General features: G+C 42.3%; 1 non-coding gene across 1 annotated transcript; it reads right to left on the bottom strand.

Moving 5' to 3' along the window:
* Positions 1-1,744: 1,744 nt before the first annotated feature.
* On the bottom strand, positions 1,745-1,851 carry LOC130466490 (small nucleolar RNA R71). The gene has a single exon (XR_008926714.1). It is a non-coding gene; the product is annotated as a small nucleolar RNA R71 (small nucleolar RNA).
* Between the last annotated feature and the right edge of the window lie 18,172 nt (positions 1,852-20,023).

The following is a 20,023-nucleotide window of genomic DNA, read 5'->3' as shown; positions in this document are numbered from 1 at the left end:
CGGGCGGTCATCCTGGAGTTTATGTGTAGAGTTTGCAATCCGCCCGATCGGGCGGATTTTGGCCCGATCGGGCCGACTATCGAGTGGATCGCCCGATCGGGCGAAGCGTCGCCCGATCGGGCGACGCTTCGCCCGATCGGGCGACGCTGATCGGGCGACGCCAACCTCCAGCAGTTTTTCGCGCATTTACTTTTCCGTTTTTTAGGCTTTATTTTGGCAAACTATATAAACAAGCTTTAATTATTTTTAGAGGGGACCTTATTTTCTAGTATTGAACCTTAGTATTATTTTCCTTAGCCTAGTTTTCTCTCTAATTTATGCAAAAACACTTAGTTTAATTCTCAATAAAAATTCAAGCTTTCACTTCCCTTTGTTCTTCAAATAGGTATTGTTTCTTATTTTAATTCATTCTCATGCTTTAATAATGCTTTCAATTATGATTATTGCTTTGTTTATTGTCAACATGCTTGAGTAGTTTAATTTCTAGGGTTGGGGATCCATGAATAATATGAAGGGATGATTGAATGATTATGATTATTGGCATTGTAATTGATTCCTATTGATTGGTTTATTTCACTATACAATTAGATTTGCGCAGGTTTAATTGTGGTAGTTATGCAATATCAAATCAAGATTCGAGAGATGCAATTTGATGTTTAGGCTTGTGTCAATAGGTGGAATTAGAGTTAATACGTAGCGAGAGCCCGTTAATTCTAAGTCTATGATTAGTATCGACTTGAGAGAGCATGCTAGTCTAATTAATTACTTTGTTGATTATCGTGATTGTTCAATGTCCTAGATTATTATTTGTTGGCGAACCTATGCCCTAGATTCCTTAATATATTGATTCATTTTTTTTTAATTATCGTTCGTAGTCTTAGCATACAAACCACCAACCAACTCTTGTTCACAATAGTCTAGATTAATTCATTGATAGTGGAAAGAACGCCTGTTTCCCTGTGGATTCGATCCTGACTTCCCTTGCTACCTAGCTAGTGGACCTTAGGTTATTTTTGATTAGGTGATACGACTTTAGCCTGTCAAAATTTGGCGCCGTTGCCGGGGACACGGTTTTATTTTCTGTTGTTGATTGCTTATCCTAGATTATTGTTTGTTACTACTCAAGGAACTCACGTTCCTTAAGACCGGATCTCACATTGTTTTGTAGTCTTTGTCTATGCCCAGGACCGTAGGTACTAGTAATCTTACTCCATTTGATCCTGAGCCCGAAAGAACCTTTCGTAGACAAAGAACTTTCATTGCACAGTGTGGGAATTACTCTGATTCTGATCATAATATTGGCGATCTTTTTCCTTCAGATACAGATTCAGTTTCAGAGATAGAGATGGGTGACGAAAATCTGCTACCGCCACCTACCCCACGGCTTACAGACTATTCTAAGCCAAGTCTGTCCGTGCTACCAAAGGCGATCATGCCTTCTATTGCAGCTGAGACCTTCAAGATTGAGCCTGCATTGATTAACATGATCGAGAGACGCCAGTACGGTGGGGAACTAGGTGAAGATCCAAATCTTCACATTCAGTCCTTTATCCAATATTGTTCCACCATCAAGCAAAAGGGATTGACTCCGGAGCAGACTATGGAGATACTTTTCCCGTTCTCTTTGAGTGGGAAAGCTAAACTATGGATTAATGGGTTGAATCGGGCGGCTTTGAAAATCACTAACTGGGAGTCCTTGGCTCTTGCTTTTTATTTTAAATATTTTCCACCTGAGAAAACGGCTCGTCTGAGGGGTCAGATATTAGGTATCTCGCAACAAGCGGATGAGAGTTTGTTCGAGGTCTGGGAGAGATTCAAGGATTTGCAAAGAGAATGCCCGCACCATGGTTTGGAAGATTGGTTCTTGATTTAGCAGTTTTATAATGGTCTGGGCAATGAATCTAGATGTTTGTTAGATTCGGCTGCCAGTGGGAGGTTCATGCAACTTGAGGTGCCTAGAGCTATGGAGGTGATTGAGGAGATAGCCATTCACAATGCCCAGTATGGGAATCCTAGAGGTCTATCTAATAGGGGTGGCAAGCATGATTTAAATTCTATTGAACAATTAACTGCCCAATTGACTGCTTTACACTATAAGTTTGATAATATGCAAGCAGCCAATGCTCAACCTACCCAACCTGCTAGTGTAGCTACTATGAGTGCCCAACCTGCTACTGTTTGTGAAAGTTGTGGAATGTCTGGTCATTATGCACCGGAATGTAGGAGCTCTGTTGAACAATGTCACGCATTTCAATCCTACAAACAAAATAACCCATTCTCCAACTCTTACAATGAGGGCTACAAAAACAACCGTCTACTATCCTACGGGAGCAACAATATCCAGAACCCTCACCAAGTCCAACATCCACCACAGCAACCATACCAACCCCCACATCAACAATCCTACCAACCACGGAACAACTACAACCAACAGTCTAGTGGACCACCTGGGTTCCCTAGACAACACACATCACCTCCACCACCACCACCTCAAACCATACAGCCTGACCCTATGCTAGTAGAGATGAGAAACATGATGCTACAACTGCAAAAATCTCTAAGTGAAAAGGATGCAAAGATCGATGCTCTTACTGCTCACAACAAGATCATTGATACACAGTTGGCACAGATGGCTACTACTATTGCAGGGAGGCCACCAGGCCAATTTCCTTCACAGCCCGAAATTAGGGAGACTGCTAATGCCATTACATTGAGGAGTGGTAGGGATTATGATGGTCCTTCTATGCCAGTTGAGGTTGATTCTGGGGTGTCTGCTAGTGGTCTGGTCAGTGAGGAAATCCCAAAGATAGTTATGGATGGTAAGGAAGCTGAAAAGGTAGTCAATGAGAATGAGGCTACAACTGAGGTTAAGAAGGGGGTAGATATTCAAGTACCACCTGTTGCACTCCCCTTCCCAAACCGACAACTCAAGAATAAGCTAGACAAGCAGTTTGGCAGATTCTTGGAAATGGTCAAAAATTTGCAGGTAACGGTTCCTTTTACTGAATTAATTTTACAGGTTCCTGCTTATGCTAAATTCATGAAAGATATTTTGACCAGGAAACGTGCTTTTTGTGAGGTAGAGACTGTAGCTTTCACTGAAGAATGTAGTGCTTATTTGCAAAACAAGTCTCCACCTAAACTTAAAGACCCCGGGAGTTTTTCCATCCCATGTAACATTGGCACTGTATTTATTGATAAAGCTTTATGTGATTTAGGTGCTAGTGTGTCTGTCATGCCTTTGTCTGTCTGTACTAAACTGAATATGGGTGAGCTTAAGGTTACTAATATCACTCTACAAATGGCCGACCGTTCTGTCAAATACCCCCTAGGTGTTTTAGAGGACGTCCCTGTTAGAGTAGGTAAATTCTATATACCTGTAGACTTTGTAGTACTAGACATGCAGGAGGATTCTCAAATTCCCATAATCTTAGGTAGACCCTTCCTTCACATGGCGGGGGCGGTCATTGATGTTAAAAGTGGGAAATTGACTTTGTCTGTTGGGGATGATAAGGTGACTTTTAATCTGAATAGTGCCTTAAAAAGTCCCATGCTAGAGGAGGAACAATGCTATCGCATAAATGTAGTTGATTTTTATTACTCGTGATAACGTCTCCCAAGTTCTCGAAAGAGACCCTTTGGAGGCAGTGCTTTGTTGTGAGTCTTCTGCAGGTGATAGCAGTTCTAGGAGTGCTGAAGTGGATGCTCTGGAGTTGGCTCTTAATGGTGGAGAATCTGAGCCAGAGAGCACCAAATTGAAGAGGTTAGTTGCTTGATGCGGGTATTGTATATGCTGTGTCTGATTCTAAGTGGGTGAGTCCTGTTCAGGTAGTGCCTAAGAAAGGGGGGACAACTGTGGTGAGAAATGAAAAAATGAGTTGATACCAACTAGGGTAGTCACATGTTGGCGCATGTGCATTGATTATAGGCGTCTTAATGTTGCTACTAAAAAGGACCATTTTCCCCTTCCCTTCATTGATCAAATGTTAGAAAGGCTAGCCTGTCACAAGTTTTTCTGTTATCTGGATGGTTATTCTGGTTTCTTTCAAATTCCCATACATCCAGATGACCAGGAAAAGACCACCTTCACCTGTCCCTATGGTACCTTTGCATATCGTAGGATGCCTTTTGGTCTGTGTAATGCACCCGCTACTTTTCAACGTTGTATGATGAGTATCTTTTCTGATTTTATTGAGTCTATCATGGAAGTGTTTATGGACGATTTTAGCGTCTATGGTACTTCTTTTGATTCTTGCTTGCTAAATCTGACTAAAGTCTTGAAAAGATGTGAAGAGTGTAATTTAGTCTTGAACTGGGAAAAATGTCATTTCATGGTTACTAAAGGGGTGGTCTTGGGACATTTGATATCTGATAAGGGCATTCAGGTGGATCGAGCTAAGGTCCAAGTGATTGAACAATTGCCCCCTCCAGTTAATGTGAAGGGTGTTAGAAGTTTTCTTGGTCATGCGGTTTTTATCGCCGCTTTATCAAGGATTTTTCTAAAATTGTTAAACCACTTACCCAGCTCCTCCTCAAGGATGCCCCGTTTGTCTTTACTGATGCTTGTCTTGAGGCCTTTGACAGGATTAAACAGGCACTGATTTCGGCTCCCATCATTCGTTCTCCCGAATGGGATCTTCCGTTCGAGATAATGTGTGATGCAAGTGATTATGCAATTGGGGCAGTTTTGGGTCAGAGAAAGGAGAAGGTTTTACATGCCATCTATTATGCAAGTAAGACCTTAGATGAAGCTCAAGTTAATTATGCTACTACTGGGAAGGAGCTTCTAGCTATAGTCTATGCTTTGGATAAATTCTGCACCTATCTGATTGGATCCAAGGTGATAGTCTATACTGACCATGCGGCCCTTAAGTATCTGCTCTCTAAGAAGGAAGCCAAGCCTAGGCTTATTCGATGGATACTACTGCTACAGGAGTTTGATCTAGAGATCCGCGATAAGAAAGGGGCTGAGAATGTGGTTGCAGATCACTTGTCTAGATTGAGGTATGACGATGGTAAGGGATCTACACCGATTGATGATTCATTTCCGGATGATCATTTACTTGCACTTGCCAGTCAGTCACCATGGTTCACAGATTTTGCTAACTACATTGTGGGGGGAATTCTTCCGGCCGATCTTACATATCAACAGAAGAAGAAATTCCTACATGATGTCCGGTTTTACTTTTGGGACGACCCTTATTTGTTTCGTGAGACTGCTGAAGGATTGTACAAGCGTTGTATTCCAGAATGGGAAGTTCAAGGTGTTATCAGTAGGTGTCATTCTTCACCTTATGGTGGTCACCATGGACCGTCTAAAACAAACGCTAAGCTGTCACAATGTGGTTTTTACTGGCCTACTATATTCAAGGATGCACAGGCTTTTATTATGGCTTGTGATGCGTGCCAGAGGGCCGGCACTATTTCGAGGAGGTATGAGATGCCACAGAACGGGATCCTTGAAGTTGAGATTTTCGATGTGTGGGGAATTGATTACATGGGACCATTCCCATCGTCCAAGGGTAACTTGTATATCCTTGTTGCTGTAGATTATGTGTCAAAGTGGGTGGAAGCCGTTGCCTCACCTACCAACGATGCAAAGACAGTCATTTCTCTGTTCAAGAAAATCATCTTTTCAAGATTCGGGGTTTCGCGCGCTTTGATTAGTGATGGGGGGTCACACTTCCATGAAAAGCATCTGGATGCGCTCCTGCGCAAGTATGGGGTTTATCACCGCACTGGGCTAGCCTATCACCCTCAGACGAGTGGGCAAGTTAAGGTCTCTAACCGAGAGATCAAATCTATACTTGAGAAAGTGGTGGAAAAGTCTAGGAAGGATTGGAGCGATAAGTTGGATGATACTCTATGGGCATACAGAACCGCCTTTAAGACACCCATTGGTACTTCCCCGTATCGATTGGTGTATGGCAAGGCGTGTCACTTATCAGTAGAAATGGAGTACAAGGCTTATTAGGCAATCAAACAGCTCAACATGGATGCCAAGTTAGCCGGTGAGAAGCGGTTACTTCAATTGAGTGAGCTCGATGAATTCCGACTGCAAGCTTACGATAGTGCCCGGCTTTATAAGGAAAAGACCAAGAAGTGGCACGATAATCACATTTTGCATAGAGAGTTCGCGGTGGGCGACAAGGTCTTACTATTCAACTCTAGGCTTAAGTTATTTCCTGGAAAACTCAAGTCTAGGTGGTATGGGTCGTTCACCGTGACCACGGTTACCAAGTGTGGATCTATTGAAGTAGCGAATGATAATGGTGAGCGATTTAAGGTCAACGGGCAACGTCTGAAGTTGTACCATGATGGGGCTACTGTAGGAGTTGTTGAGGTACATTACCTCAGCCCCTCCGCCCTATAGACAGCATATCTGAGGTAACAAGGTCGAGCGGGACCTAGAAATAAACCAGCGCTTTGCGGGAGGCAACCCGTATTTTATCGCTTTAGTAGTATACGTTTGATTTTTGATTCTATTTTTGTGTGTTTAGTTAGTATTTCCCATACCTAAGTGTGTTTAAGTATTGTTTTTGGTGTTAGTGAGGCGAGAAGAGGGCATTATGTTGTTTGGGTGTTTAATAATGTGCAGGCCTAAAGCTCCAAGTTCGAGAAAGTGAAATTACGTACAAGGCCGAGCATGCTGCAAACCGCCCGATCCGAATCGGGCAAGGTGCGCCCGATCGGGCGTGCACAGATGAAATTAATGCAGCTTATTTTTGCCCGATCGGGCGCAGCATGCCCGATCGGGCGGTCTGACGAGTGGAATGCCCGAATCGGGCTAAGGTCCGCCCGATCGGGCGGTGAAGGCGAGTGGTTTGCCCGATCGGGCGAAATTATTTTGCCCGATCGGGCGGTTGAGGAAAAGTTCGTGGAAAAGTCAAGGAAGAATTCTGGGCAGAAAAAGTCAAGAAAACAAGCATTCGCAAATCGCCCGATCCGGATCGGGCGAGGTGCTCCCGATCGGGCGCGCATCGATCAGAAGGAATTGCTCAAAATCCGCCCGATCGGGCGAGATGGTGCCCGATCGGGCGAGACGCAATTTCAGCGACATAACCCACGGATTCCTCTTTCTTTCTTCACTTACTCTTCATCTTCAACCTAACTTTCTCTCACTTCCTCCATTAAACCCCAACCTCAAAAAACTTCCAACCACCGTATCTCCCTCAAATCTCCACCAAATTCAACAATTTTTTCATCAAAATCACCCTCTTATCATCCTCTACAACCTATACCAAACCAATTTCAGTTTCCTCCAATCCCCACAAAATCCCCAAATTCACCCAAAAAGCTCAAAAACCTCAAAATAATCAGATTTTCATCAATGGCAAACCGACCACAAAGGAAATACACAAGGGTACCAAGAAATCAACATGAAGCTTCGACGAGCCGAGCTCGGGAACCGACACCACCACCTCCGCCGCCGCAATTCGAGCCCGACACGGATTTTCCGGATGTCATTTTTGTTACGGAGGAGCAACGAGCACGATTCATCCACCTCAAATTGAGGGAGGTAATCCCTACTCGCTTTATATGCCAAAAATCTTTACATGAAATGGGTATTGAAAGTGATGTCAAGCGTGTCTTTGTTGGTGTTGGTATGAGAAACATGTATAGCATGCTCCGTCTCACATTTAGACGGTTAACTCTGGAATTTTTGAGTAGTTTCAATGTGTCGTCGGTTCAATTTCGTGTGATGAACCGAACTTACACCATGAGTTTAGCTGATATTGGTAGGATTTTTGGATTGTCTACCACCTATAGTAGGAAACCTAAGGAAACCCATAATAACTGCACCATGTGGGGAAAGCTTACGAGTAATGCCAATCCCGGGAGTATGCAACATTTACATGCTTCCAAGATACAACACCCGGTCCCTATTGTCTTCTACAGGTTTCTGGGATTTACGATCTTTGGTAGGGATAAGACCCAAAATATTAGGAGTACGGAGCTTGAGATTCTAGGTGGCTACGTTTTAGAAGGGGAGGATGGCTACAAAACGAACCTTGCACATCATATGACCTCCCAATTCTATTCCATAGCCACTTCCACCCATACTACTCGCATTACCATTGGTGGGTTGATCACCCACATAGCCATGGCCACGGCCAACTTTACTGAGGCTAACCAGACTCCAGTTCTGGGTAGCAACCTGCTTGACTTGGCTTACTTTGCTGGACTCCGTCGGCTACAGGGGGAGCATAGGTTGTTTAGGCCGGGAGCCATGTATTGGATGTTTGAGGGAAACAGGCTTTTCACCTTGCCTGACCCTCAGGGTCGCACTAGTTTCAGACCCGATCAGGCTCATTACTTATATGTTGGATTTGGGCAAGAGCCTCAGCCTGACCCCCAGCCTCAGCCTGACCCACAGCCAGAGCCCCACCAGTACCAGCCAGAGCCTCGCACCTACTTTAGGAGGGGGCGTCGAGACGCGGGGAGGCCCAGGGTGGCCCGGTAGTAGATGAGGAGCAGGGGTCCATTCATGAGCGGTTGAGCAGACTTGAGCTCGGTTTCCAGGAGTTCGCAGCTGATCACCAGAGGACCATGTTCCCATTCTACGATCAGTATGCCAGGCAGGGCTACATTGCCCCAGATTATGAGCACCCTACCTGGTATATCTATCCCGCGGAGGGATATGGAGCTCCGGGTTCTATGGGCACCTTCACACCTACCCAGTACGGAGGGTGGAGAGCGGGTCCTAGCGGGCATGGTGGCAGAGATGATGGTGATGATGATGATGATGGCGGCCATGGCCGTCACTGATGATGATGAGGATCGAGTTGGTTCCATACCCCTTGAGCCAATGAGGACATTGTCTGATTTGGTTTGAGGGGGTTTCACATTACTTGTACATTGTAGGTATGTTTTTCTTTTCTTTTCGCATTTCTTTATTTTGGTGTGTTTATTGCTTTGTAGAGTAGTTTATTGCTTTGAAAAAAATATATATATATATAAAAATACGTTCCGATGAATACAATATCATGCTTCCCTGTGCCCCTTGAGCGGAAATTGTTTTGATTCTTGGTATTTGATGACGGGCAATGTAGATGTGTTAGCCATGATTTGATATTCGATTGCTTTGATGCCTTAACATGAGTCAACTCCGACTAACTACTTGTGGACTTGGTGCTTGACTAGTTGACTTGGTTAGGATGTGTGATAGCTTCCTGGTGTGTCATTGATTTTGAGTATTGGTTTGCAACTATTAGTTGTGTTTTATGACTCATATACATGCACATTGTGGAGGACGAAGGCATTTTTCTATTTAGGTAGCCTTCAGATGAATTTAGATATATTTGTTCCCTCTTTTTCTACCCATGTTGTGCTTATGCCCTTTATTAGGTGACTAACCATATTACAAGCCCATGAAAGCCCCATTGGTTACTAGTCCCAAGCCTAGCTTGGGGGAGCTAATAGTAGTGAGGTGAGGGAGTTGTAGTTGTGTACATTTTTGAGCATATTGAGTATTGAAAAGGGAAGTTCTTCTTATCATGATTGTTGTTGAAAAAAAATGAACTGAAAAATGAATGAGATGAGGAGAATAAAAAAAATGTGAAGGTTCCAAAAGAAAAAAAAAGAGAAAAAAAAGAGAGAGATTGAGCAAAAACGAAAAAAATCGTTATTCTCAAAATAATTCAAGCTTTTGTCACTCCGGTATTACAATTTCTTATCTTCATAAGTGATTGGTTATAATTGTGAAATCAAGGCAAGAAAGTATAGTGTGGTTTGTTTGTTGTTTTATTCATGTGTTGAGTGGGAGAGTTGTGGTCATCATTTGTGATTGATCATGGATTTGCTAGGATTTATGCTCCCCAAAGCCAAGGCTTTAAGCTCACATTTTACCCAAATTTACCACACCCTTACTTAAGCCTATCATTACAAGCTTGAAAGACCTTCCGACCTTTGTGCATAGAGTTGTATTAACGTGAAAGTAGTTATTTATCAATGCAAGTTATGACATGACACATTCCGAGTCGACTACTAGGTTGAGTGTATGTTTTTCTAGACACACGAGTGTTGTGAGTTTGGGAGGGCATTGTTCACTTATATGTTGGGAGGGGAGCTAACGGGTACATCTTTTATCCACCACATAAATGAGTGACGAGCGTGTGAGCACTAGTCTTGAATTCCAATGTGCATTTGTGGTTCGCTTTGCGTGACGATTGTTAAGAAGGATTAGCGATTGAATGGATTTGATTGGTTGACATTGATGCATGCTTGTTGAATTTTACCTTGGATATTTGAAATATGTTGGGGGTGAAGTTGGTCTTGTGTTCATCGATGCTTTCCTTGCTTAGGGACAAGCAAGGATCTAGCTTGGGGAGGTTTGATATGTGCGTTTTATATAGTGTTTCACCCCCCGTCCCTTAGTACTTTTTATGTGTCAAACGTGCTCTTAGGAGCCGTTTCTAGTACTAATATGTGTTATTGAGTGTGCCTTGAGTTTCAGGTTTGATTATGAGAAATTGGTCTTTTTAGACCCGTTTCATGTTGATCTAGGCCACTATATGAGCCCGAGGAAGTTCGGGACCTCCATCGTCGACTTTCGGGAGCTTTGGATGCTTATGGTTGAGCCCCGAGAGTAAGACTCAGTGATATGGGCGAGCTATATTGAAGATTGCAAATCGCCCTGGAAGCTGAGGGCGAAATGCAACCATCGGGCTGAATAGAAGCAATTTGGACTCATCAACGCGCGCCCAATCAGGATCGGGCGGTCATCCTGGAGTTTATGTGTAGAGTTTGCAATCCGCCCGATCGGGCGGATTTTGGCCCGATCGGGCCGACTATCGAGTGGATCGCCCGATCGGGCGACGCCAACCTCCAGCAGTTTTTCGCGCATTTACTTTTCGTTTTTTAGGCTTTATTTTGGCAAACTATATAAACAAGCTTTAATTATTTTTAGAGGGGACCTTATTTTCTAGTATTGAACCTTAGTATTATTTTCCTTAGCCTAGTTTTCTCTCTAATTTATGCAAAAACACTTAGTTTAATTCTCAATAAAAATTCAAGCTTTCACTTCCCTTTGTTCTTCAAATAGGTATTGTTTCTTATTTTAATTCATTGTCTTGCTTTAATAATGCTTTCAATTATGATTATTGCTTTGTTTATTGTCAACATGCTTGAGTAGTTTAATTTCTAGGGTTGGGGATCCATGAATAATATGAAGGGATGATTGAATGATTATGATTGTTGGCATTGTAATTGATTCCTATTGATTGGTTTATTTCACTATACAATTAGATTTGCGCAGGTTTAATTGTGGTAGTTATGCAATATCAAATTAAGATTCGAGAGATGCAATTTGATGTTTAGGCTGTGTCAATAGGTGGAATTAGAGTTAATACGTAGTGAGAGCCCGTTAATTCTAAGTCTATGATTAGTATCGACTTGAGAGAGCATGCTAGTCTAATTAATTACTTTGTTGATTATCGTGATTGTTCAATGTCCTAGATTATTATTTGTTGGCGAACCTATGCCCTAGATTCCTTAATATATTGATTCATTTTTGTTTAATTATCGTTCGTAGTCTTAGCATACAAACCACCAACCAACTCTTGTTCACAATAGTCTAGATTAATTAATTGATAGTAGAAAGAACGCCTGTTTCCCTGTGGATTCGATCCTGACTTCCCTTGCTATCTAGCTAGTGGACCTTAGGTTATTATTGATTAGGTGATACGACTTTAGCCTGTCACTATTAAACTAATCTGAGTTGATTTTAACAATATGCAACATATAATACTAGATCGACCGCGATTATCTGATTTAGATTGTTTTAAGGGACCTAGCATGATAATCCAATTTCCCAACATATTATCTTTATTAGGCGTGATAGAACAATCAGATTTGATTAGTTTAACAGTTCATAAAAGGGCGAGGAAAGCAATTAAATCATGCGAAGGGGCACATTACGACGCACCCTTGAGAGGTGCGTCACGGTTCTCAGAAAACTAACCACTTTGACTTTGCTATTTCTCCTTTTCTTTAACGAATCTCAAGTTACGGGACATGATACGTTCTGTTCGATTTTTGGATCGATTGCGACAGAACGCGTGATCAATTTCGCAGCGTGAGGCTTAGGCTTAGGGGTTAGAGTCAATACTCAGAATATGAATTGTGTGTTGTTTTTCACGTCGAACTTGGGGCTATATTTATAGAAAAGAGTTCGTGGAAAGATAGAATTGTAGAACTCTAATCCACGAGGAATTAGGAAAGAATACGTCCCAGGTAATTTCAGCGCCCAGGGCTGGGCGCCGAAGATTTCGGCGCCCAGAGCCAGGCGTTGAGAATAGGGTCTGGGCCGTTTCTTTGTCAGATTCGGACTCTTAGAATCCGGAGTGTATGAGACTTAAACGAGTCTTTTAGTGCGTATTTAATTTTATGACAGCATGCGTCTGGGCCCGTTACGAACTCTAGGCTCGTTAGGATTTTAATTTAATACGTAACTCTTATTTTCGAATCGTATTAGGAATAGGATTCTCTCGCAACTTCTATCTCATTTAGGATTTATGTTGGAGTGCAACACCTAATTCTGACAGGTTTCTATCTTTTATGACTTGCCACTTTTAACAACTTCCCATTACGGCAGTTACTATTTTTAGAAGGTTTCCATAAATAGCAGGTTTCTATAAATAGCAGGTTTCGAGTGGAATGAAAAGGGTGATTGAGATTCTTTATTTTATAGGAGATGCGTTGTCAAGTGGAGATTTATGTTCTCATCATCGAACCTTCCCTTTCGGGAATGGGGACAAAAGTAGGTGTCTACAGTTAGCCCCCACTTTGACTGAGTCTTGGAGTAAGACGATGGTCAAAGTATTAGACGGAGTGCGTCACACAAGTCATGGTGACCTGTTTTTGCGAGGGTCTCACGAGCCCCCGAGTGATAACATTTGACTCAAGGGTCATCACTTGAAGTGTCGACATATCCCTCACGTGTCATTGGGATTTGTCAACGGATAGTATAGAAACTCCCTCACTTTGTCATTGGAAGTATCTAAAGAGGCGTAGAAACTCCCTCACCTTGTCATTGGGAGTAGCTACAGATGTTTTTCGAAATCAAAGCTATAAAGTGTAATTGGGCCTGGCCAAGCCCAATCACGAGGTAAAAATGTTTTTAAAGATTCTCATTTTCAGGGTTAACTAAACGAGAAAACCCCCTTGTTTTTATAGGACGTAAAACGAAGGAAAATCCAGCACATCGCTCTTTTTTGGAAAAAAACGGAAAACCAATCCTTTTAATTTTTGGAAATGGGAAAACCAGAAAAAGTTATCGCTGCAGCGACTAAGGACCTGCGCGGTCAGTGGCGCAGACCCCGCCGGCTAAAGATGGCGAGCCTGTCCACTAAGGGTGGACGCCCCGTCCGAAAGAAGTGGACGAATCTGTTTTTGAAATTTTGAAAATAAGGACCTACGCGGCTTGTGACGTAGACCCCGCCGGCTAAAGATGGCGAACCTGTCCGCTAAGGGTGGACACCCCGTCCGATAGAAGTGGACGAATCTATTTTGAAATTGTTTGTGCTTTTGAAAATAAGGACCTACGTGGTTTGTGATGTAGACCCCGCCGGCTAAAGATGACGAGCCTGTTTCATTTTGTTTTTTTTTTTAAGATTCTTTTTTCGAAAACTGAGAACCTGCGCGGCTAGTGACGCAGACCCCGCCCGCTGAAGGTGGGCGAGCCCTGTCCGCTAAGGGTGGACGCCCCGCTCGCTGGAGGTGAGCGAACCTGAATTCGTCTTTTTGATTTGGGATTCGCGTGCCGCGGTCTTGCCTGATTGAGGTGGACAAGTCCCTATTTCATTTTTTTTCTTGTGATTTCTCTTGAGAATTTCTTTTTATTCATTCTTGTAGGAGCGAATTCTTTCGAGGGATGCTCGGACTTAGTTGTAACCGGAATGTGGGTTGACAACGTGCTTAGACGGACCATTGTCTTGTGGTCATCATTCTTCATGGTTTTGAGCTAGTCTTTACGGCTCAATTTTGCCACTACCTGGGTCCTTGATTAGGGGACTATGTATAAGTATCAACGGCGACCTTTGTCTTGAGGTCGTAAACCGGTTTTATTTTTTGAGACATCCAAACACGGGACTTTGTACAGCGTAGTCTGGGAATATTGTTTTAAGTTTGCATAATATATATATTTTTTCGAGCCCCCAAGCACTCGTGCTTGACGGTCATTTCTTGTCAAAGAGGTTCCTTGGGGATACGCATTCTGTAATGTCCTTGATCGTGTTTGGGATTGTGCTCGTAAGTGCGAGCGACCTTTGTAGTGGTGTGCTACTCTTAACAAAGCCGTGAGGTGCGACTTTCAGAAATCGGCAATTTTCGAGTCGAACGGATACAGCAGGGCCCTATAGAAGTCAGGGGCCCTTTTTTGGGTCTGGGATCATTTTCGGCGCCCATGCCTGGGCGTTAAAGATTTCGGCGCCCAGCCCTGGGCGCTGAAAATGATTTCTGGCGAGGTTTCTTGATGACACAGTTGGTATCTTGTTCGTTCGTTTTCTTTTTTCTTTTCTTCTAGAGATTTTATCTTTGGAACGAACCGTTCATTTGAGATCACCGTTGATTGGTGAATAACAATTATTTCTCGAGAAACCGTAGCCGATTGGTGGACTACGGTGTTTGTCGTTTTTGGGCGATTATTTAAAGGGACTGTCGCTCTTAAGGCGTACAGTTATTGCAATAGTTGGGCGAGTCTATATTTCCCGAGGAACATACCTTGAGGCGTAAGACTTTGGTCGCTCTTGTATATATTTTTTCTTTTGAACGCGTTCGTGAATGTTCGATACTTAGAATGATGATATGTATGTGCGAACGAGCGTTCATAGAATGGTCGTTGTGTGCGGTCCATTAATCAGTTTGCTTGAATCATTTTTTTTCTGAGCAATGACTGATTTTGAATAGTTTGCTTAGGAGCTTGATAGGGTTCAGGCCCATTCATCGTGCCCTTTCGATTGTTCAAACATTTGCTTCGAGATTTTTTTATTTTGCTATGGTTGTTTCGTAGCTTGGAGCCCCCAAGTATGCATGTTGGGATGCTCCTTTTTGGCGTACGATTTTTGTAGGTTCTTTCGAGAAAGATGCCTAGGGGTTCCGCTCGTGTAGGTGCGAGCTATCCCTGCCGTGGTAGGTAATATTTTTCTACCTTTAATCCTTAATGTAGAAGTCGTGTGGCTTGCATTTGGGCGATAAGTAGTCTTTGCCTCTTACTCTTGGTCGTGCCCGCATTACTGCCATATGCCTTACTCTCCTTTTTTTTAGACTTGTACCGTGGGATGGTTGAACTTATGGTGCGACGTAGGCTTGTGTGGCCTAACCGCATGTATTAGAACATTTCTCCATGCGTTTATTTTTTTTGCATTGGAGTACTTCACCACGCCTCGTTCAGGTGCTCGAACAAGTGTAGCACCTTCTGCGTGGCTGTGCACGGCCTATTACTTCGTTCGATGCGAGGATTCATAGATGTTTCTTTCTTGTTTTTGTATCTGGGCCAAATTTGGCAGCCAAGAGAATCAGCGCCCAGGCTGGGGCGTTAAAGATATCGGCGCCCAGCTCTGGGCGTTGAAAATGATTTCTGGGCAGAATTTGACAGTTTTTTTTTTATCCTTGATTTTTCTTTTGCTTTTGCTTTGGAACGACGTAGACTGTGTAACGGGTTCTTGTAGGGCGAGCGTTATGTGCAGTAGTTTGATCGGAGTTTTGGTGACTCGCGATTTTCAGTTACCCTTGTTAGTGGGGTGACTTTATATATTCTAAGTAGTGCTTAGAATTTGGGAGGGGTTGTAGCCATTCTAAGGTTCGTTTTACACGATCAAACCTTAGGATTGAGCCCCTATGACGTGTGTATAGCATTAGCGTCGAGAATTTGCGATAAAATCGTCATTTTGAGCATTTTTAGAGTGTTTTTCTCAAGCTCCCAATTGTAGCTACGGGATTGCCTTGGTGCTATAATGCTTGGCATACGTTTTTATGCATTCATGGTGACATGGATCATGAATAGTTTGAACCAGACTCGTTTAGTGCGAGATACGTTCGAGTAGTGATTTGCTACTTCTCTTGTAAATGTCGTATTGTGCGACATTGCCATGGTCAAGGTAGTCACATTTTGAAGTGTGATTTGGCCAAAAGCTAGGTGCCTTTCTTTACCCATAACCATATTTAGAAATCTTTTGACTCACTTGCAACATCGAGATATACTTAGCTTAAACCAACGACACTTTATTATGTTCGAAGAAGTCTTTGAAAATTATTTGAATTCCGAGTCCTACTGTGTACAATCCGATGTGTCCTAAGTAAGTTGACTTATAGAAGGGTTCGTACAGGATTACATGAGCGAATCAAAATATTGTTATGATTTATGGAATGTTGTCTAAGGATTTGCTAGAGGCCAGGGTGCAGGCGTCAAGATATTACTTGTGCCCGTGTGGCACATGCTTTGGGCTTTTAGGGCCATCTTTTCCAGAATTGCGGGAATATAAACCGTTTTCAAATTGACTTAGATTTACTTGGTGTATGTCTGTACAAAAGGTCAAGGTATACTTAGTTCTTTTCCCTAGCCCTTTCATTTCAATTTTTAGCCCCCAGTTGCTGTTATTTCTTCTCATTAATGATGCTTTATGATTTCAATTTTAGATGCCCGTGTCATATGTCTGAGTAGGGTGAGCCTTGGCTAAGTGCCAAGTCCTATTGACAATGTCTGATTTTTTTTTAAAAGGGGATTCTCAAGCATTTGAATTACCATGAACGGGTGCCCTGAGTTCGAAGGAACGATGGGGCGATGTCGTAGGACAATCCTCTTTATTGCAAGCTTACTGCCTTTACTACTTGTTGGCGATTATGACTGTGTCTAGTGGTGAAAGCAGGTCTTTAAGTGAGTTAGTTCGCTTTAGGGAGGGTCAAGTTGAGTATTTTTAGAGGTCATGGATGCTTGCGCTAGCCTCCATTCAATTGAGGCAGAGCGATCTTTTGGTAATTGGCTAAGTGCCTAGGAGTGTGAGTGCTCCTTCTGGCAAGGGTACGTGCCCTTATTATTTTTCGATGTGTGCTCATTAATTTTGGCATCTCGATAACTTGGATTCTTCCTTTAACTTAAATTTTTCTTTCGACTTAGATTGCAAGGTAATTAAATTTCAATAAGGGACTTCTATTTTTTATTCTTGTTTTTCTATAGGCTTTAATATTTTTGCAAATTGGTTGGACCGAATCATGGATTTCCTACGTATCCGCCTTAAATAGATTTAATTTGGAATCGGGTTTTGCGTAGTTCTTAGCCTAGAAAATGGTTTCTTAGAATGCCGATTTTAAACAAGTACGTTCTGAGGTGGAAACATATTATTTGAAACGGTAGAATAAGTGAAGTTTATTATTATTTTAATCTGCCGCTTTGCCGTAAGCCTAAATTTTGTTTTATTTTTTAAGTACGTGTATTTGCACAAAAATCTTTTCATGTGTTTTTTGGTACGTATATCTGAATACGTGTTGTACCCCTCCAAGTGTTCGTTATTTTTCCGTGCATGTGCGGATAAAATGATGAGCACTTCTGGACAAAATTTGGCAAGCAAAGAGATGTTAGGTTATGATACATATGACAATACATAAATCATGCGGAAACAACCATTAAGCCAGGAATACATATTATTTACACATAATCATATAGCATAATTTAGATGCATACTCTTTGTTGCGTGCCTTCCCTAGCTGCGCCCGAACCGAACAAGAACAAGTCTTTAGGACTCCAAGTGTCGTCCCTCCGTAGATAGTCCACAGCACGTCCGGATCCGCCTTAAGATTGACCAACTAGAATCGCCCTTAAGGTACTAGAATTTTCGGCACTATTGAGCAAGGAATATGGCTGAATTTTTCTCTTAAAACTCACTTTGAATACTTGAATTAATCTCTGAAAATATGTGACCCTAGGCACGTATTTATAGAGTTATGGAAAGGGAATTGGAATCCTAGTAGGATACGAATTAATTAAACTTAGAATCCTATAAGAACTCTAATTTAATTAATTTATCCTTTTAGGAATAGGAATTTAATCATATACTAATTCTAATAGTTTTAGGAATCGTGCATGAACACAAACTCACACACACACACGGCAGCCACGAGGGCCGCCCATGCGTGCGTGCGAGCAGCAGCCCACGCAGTGAGGCCCATGGCCTTAGGCGCGCGCTGGGCCTGCCTTGCGGTGGGCCTGGGCGCTGCCTTGGCTGGGCGCGCGTTTGGCTTGCTGGGCGATGGCCCGACTTCGTGCTGGGCCTTCGTCCGGCAGGCCTCGTCCGATGCTAATTCGTACGATACGCTTCCGATTAAATTCCCGGTTCCGGAATTTATTTCCGATACGAACAATATTTAATATTTCCGATTCCGGAATCAATTTCCGTTTCGAACAAATATTTAATATTTCCGTTTCCGGAATTATTTTCCGATTCCGATAATATTTCCGATTCTGACAATATTTCCGTTTCCGGCAATATTTCCGATTCTGGTAATATTTCCATTTCCGATAATATTTTCCGATACGTACCATGTTTCCGTTTCCGGCAACATCTACGACTTGGATAATATTTATATTTCCGATACGATCCATATTTCCGTTTCCGGCAATATCATCGTTTCCGGAGTATTCATTTCTTGCCTGTGACGATCTCAGCTCCCACTGAAACCATGATCCGTCGATTCCGAATATCCATAGATGGAGTATTAAATACTTGATCCGTTTACGTACTATTTGTGTGACCCTACGGGTTCAGTCAAGAGTAAGTTGTGGATTAATATTATTGATTCCACTTGAACTGAAGCGGCCTCTAGCTAGGCATTCAGCTCACTTGATCTCACTGAATTATTAACTTGTTAATTAATACTGAACCGCATTTATTAGACTTAACATAGAATGCATACTTGGACCAAGGGCATTATTTCCTTCAGTCTCCCACTTGTCCTTAGGGACAAGTGTGCATTTCCTAATTCCTTTGTCTCTCGATGCTTGCTCTTGAACATAAGGTAAGAGTTGTCATCCTTATTATGTCCAGAGGTGTTCCTCGGTTTCAGAGTTCAACTGATCAAATAAACAGATAATCATAGCCTATGATTCATCCGAGCACGGCCATGCATTTCACAGTTTCTAGCTCTCCGAGTGGCCTTGTACAACTTTTAAGCATCTCATCCCGATTTATGGGAGGACAATCCCAATCTTGCGATCTTGAGATTAGACTTCGTTTGATAGGTGATTACCTGAGCGTTGCCTTTATAGCCTCCTTTTACGGTGCGACGGTTGGTCAACGTCAAAGCAACCAGTTCTCAAACAAGTAATCTCAAATCACTCAGGTATTGAGGATTTAGTGTCTAATAATTTAATGAAATTTACTTATGACAGACTTTCATCTCTTACAGTAAAGTTTCATAGGTCTTGTCCGATACTAGTCTTCCCAAAGTAAGTATCTATGCAAATGATTATGACATTGCCATGTCCACATAGTTCAAGAAACAGAACTACTAGTCATCTTGCATTCTAGTCGTCTAACGTTTTCTATGCGTCCAATTTTATAGAAAACTCCGACTAGGGACCATTTTCAACCTTTGACATTCAAGTTCACTTGATAGACATTTCTTAGTCACAGGACTGGTCCTGACAGTCTATCTTGAATATATCGTCAAATTGAAGGGACTCATCATTTAATAAACCACAAATTAAATGGAAAAATGAATTCTTTTCATTTATTGTGAATGATTAACCAATAATGTTTTACAAAGATTTAAACTCTAAAACTTCAAAACATTAAACAGAGACATCAAAGCCATTCTCCAATATGCTTGATTCCCATAGCTGCAGTGTGCGAGTTGTGCTTCGCCTGCGGCAGAGGTTTAGTTAATGGATCTGATATTTTGTCATCAGTTCCAATTTTGCTTATCTCGACTTCTTTTCTTTCAACGAACTCTCGTAGAAGGTGAAATCTACGAAGTACATGCTTGACTCTCTGGTGGTGTCTAGGCTCTTTTGCCTGTGCAATAGCTCCGT

The sequence above is a fragment of the Spinacia oleracea genome, chromosome 1 (genome assembly GCF_020520425.1).
Source record: "Spinacia oleracea cultivar Varoflay chromosome 1, BTI_SOV_V1, whole genome shotgun sequence".
Lineage (NCBI taxonomy): Eukaryota > Viridiplantae > Streptophyta > Magnoliopsida > Caryophyllales > Amaranthaceae > Spinacia > Spinacia oleracea.
The sequence above is the reverse complement of the archived record's forward strand: the minus strand, read 5'-3'. Positions and strand labels throughout refer to the sequence as shown.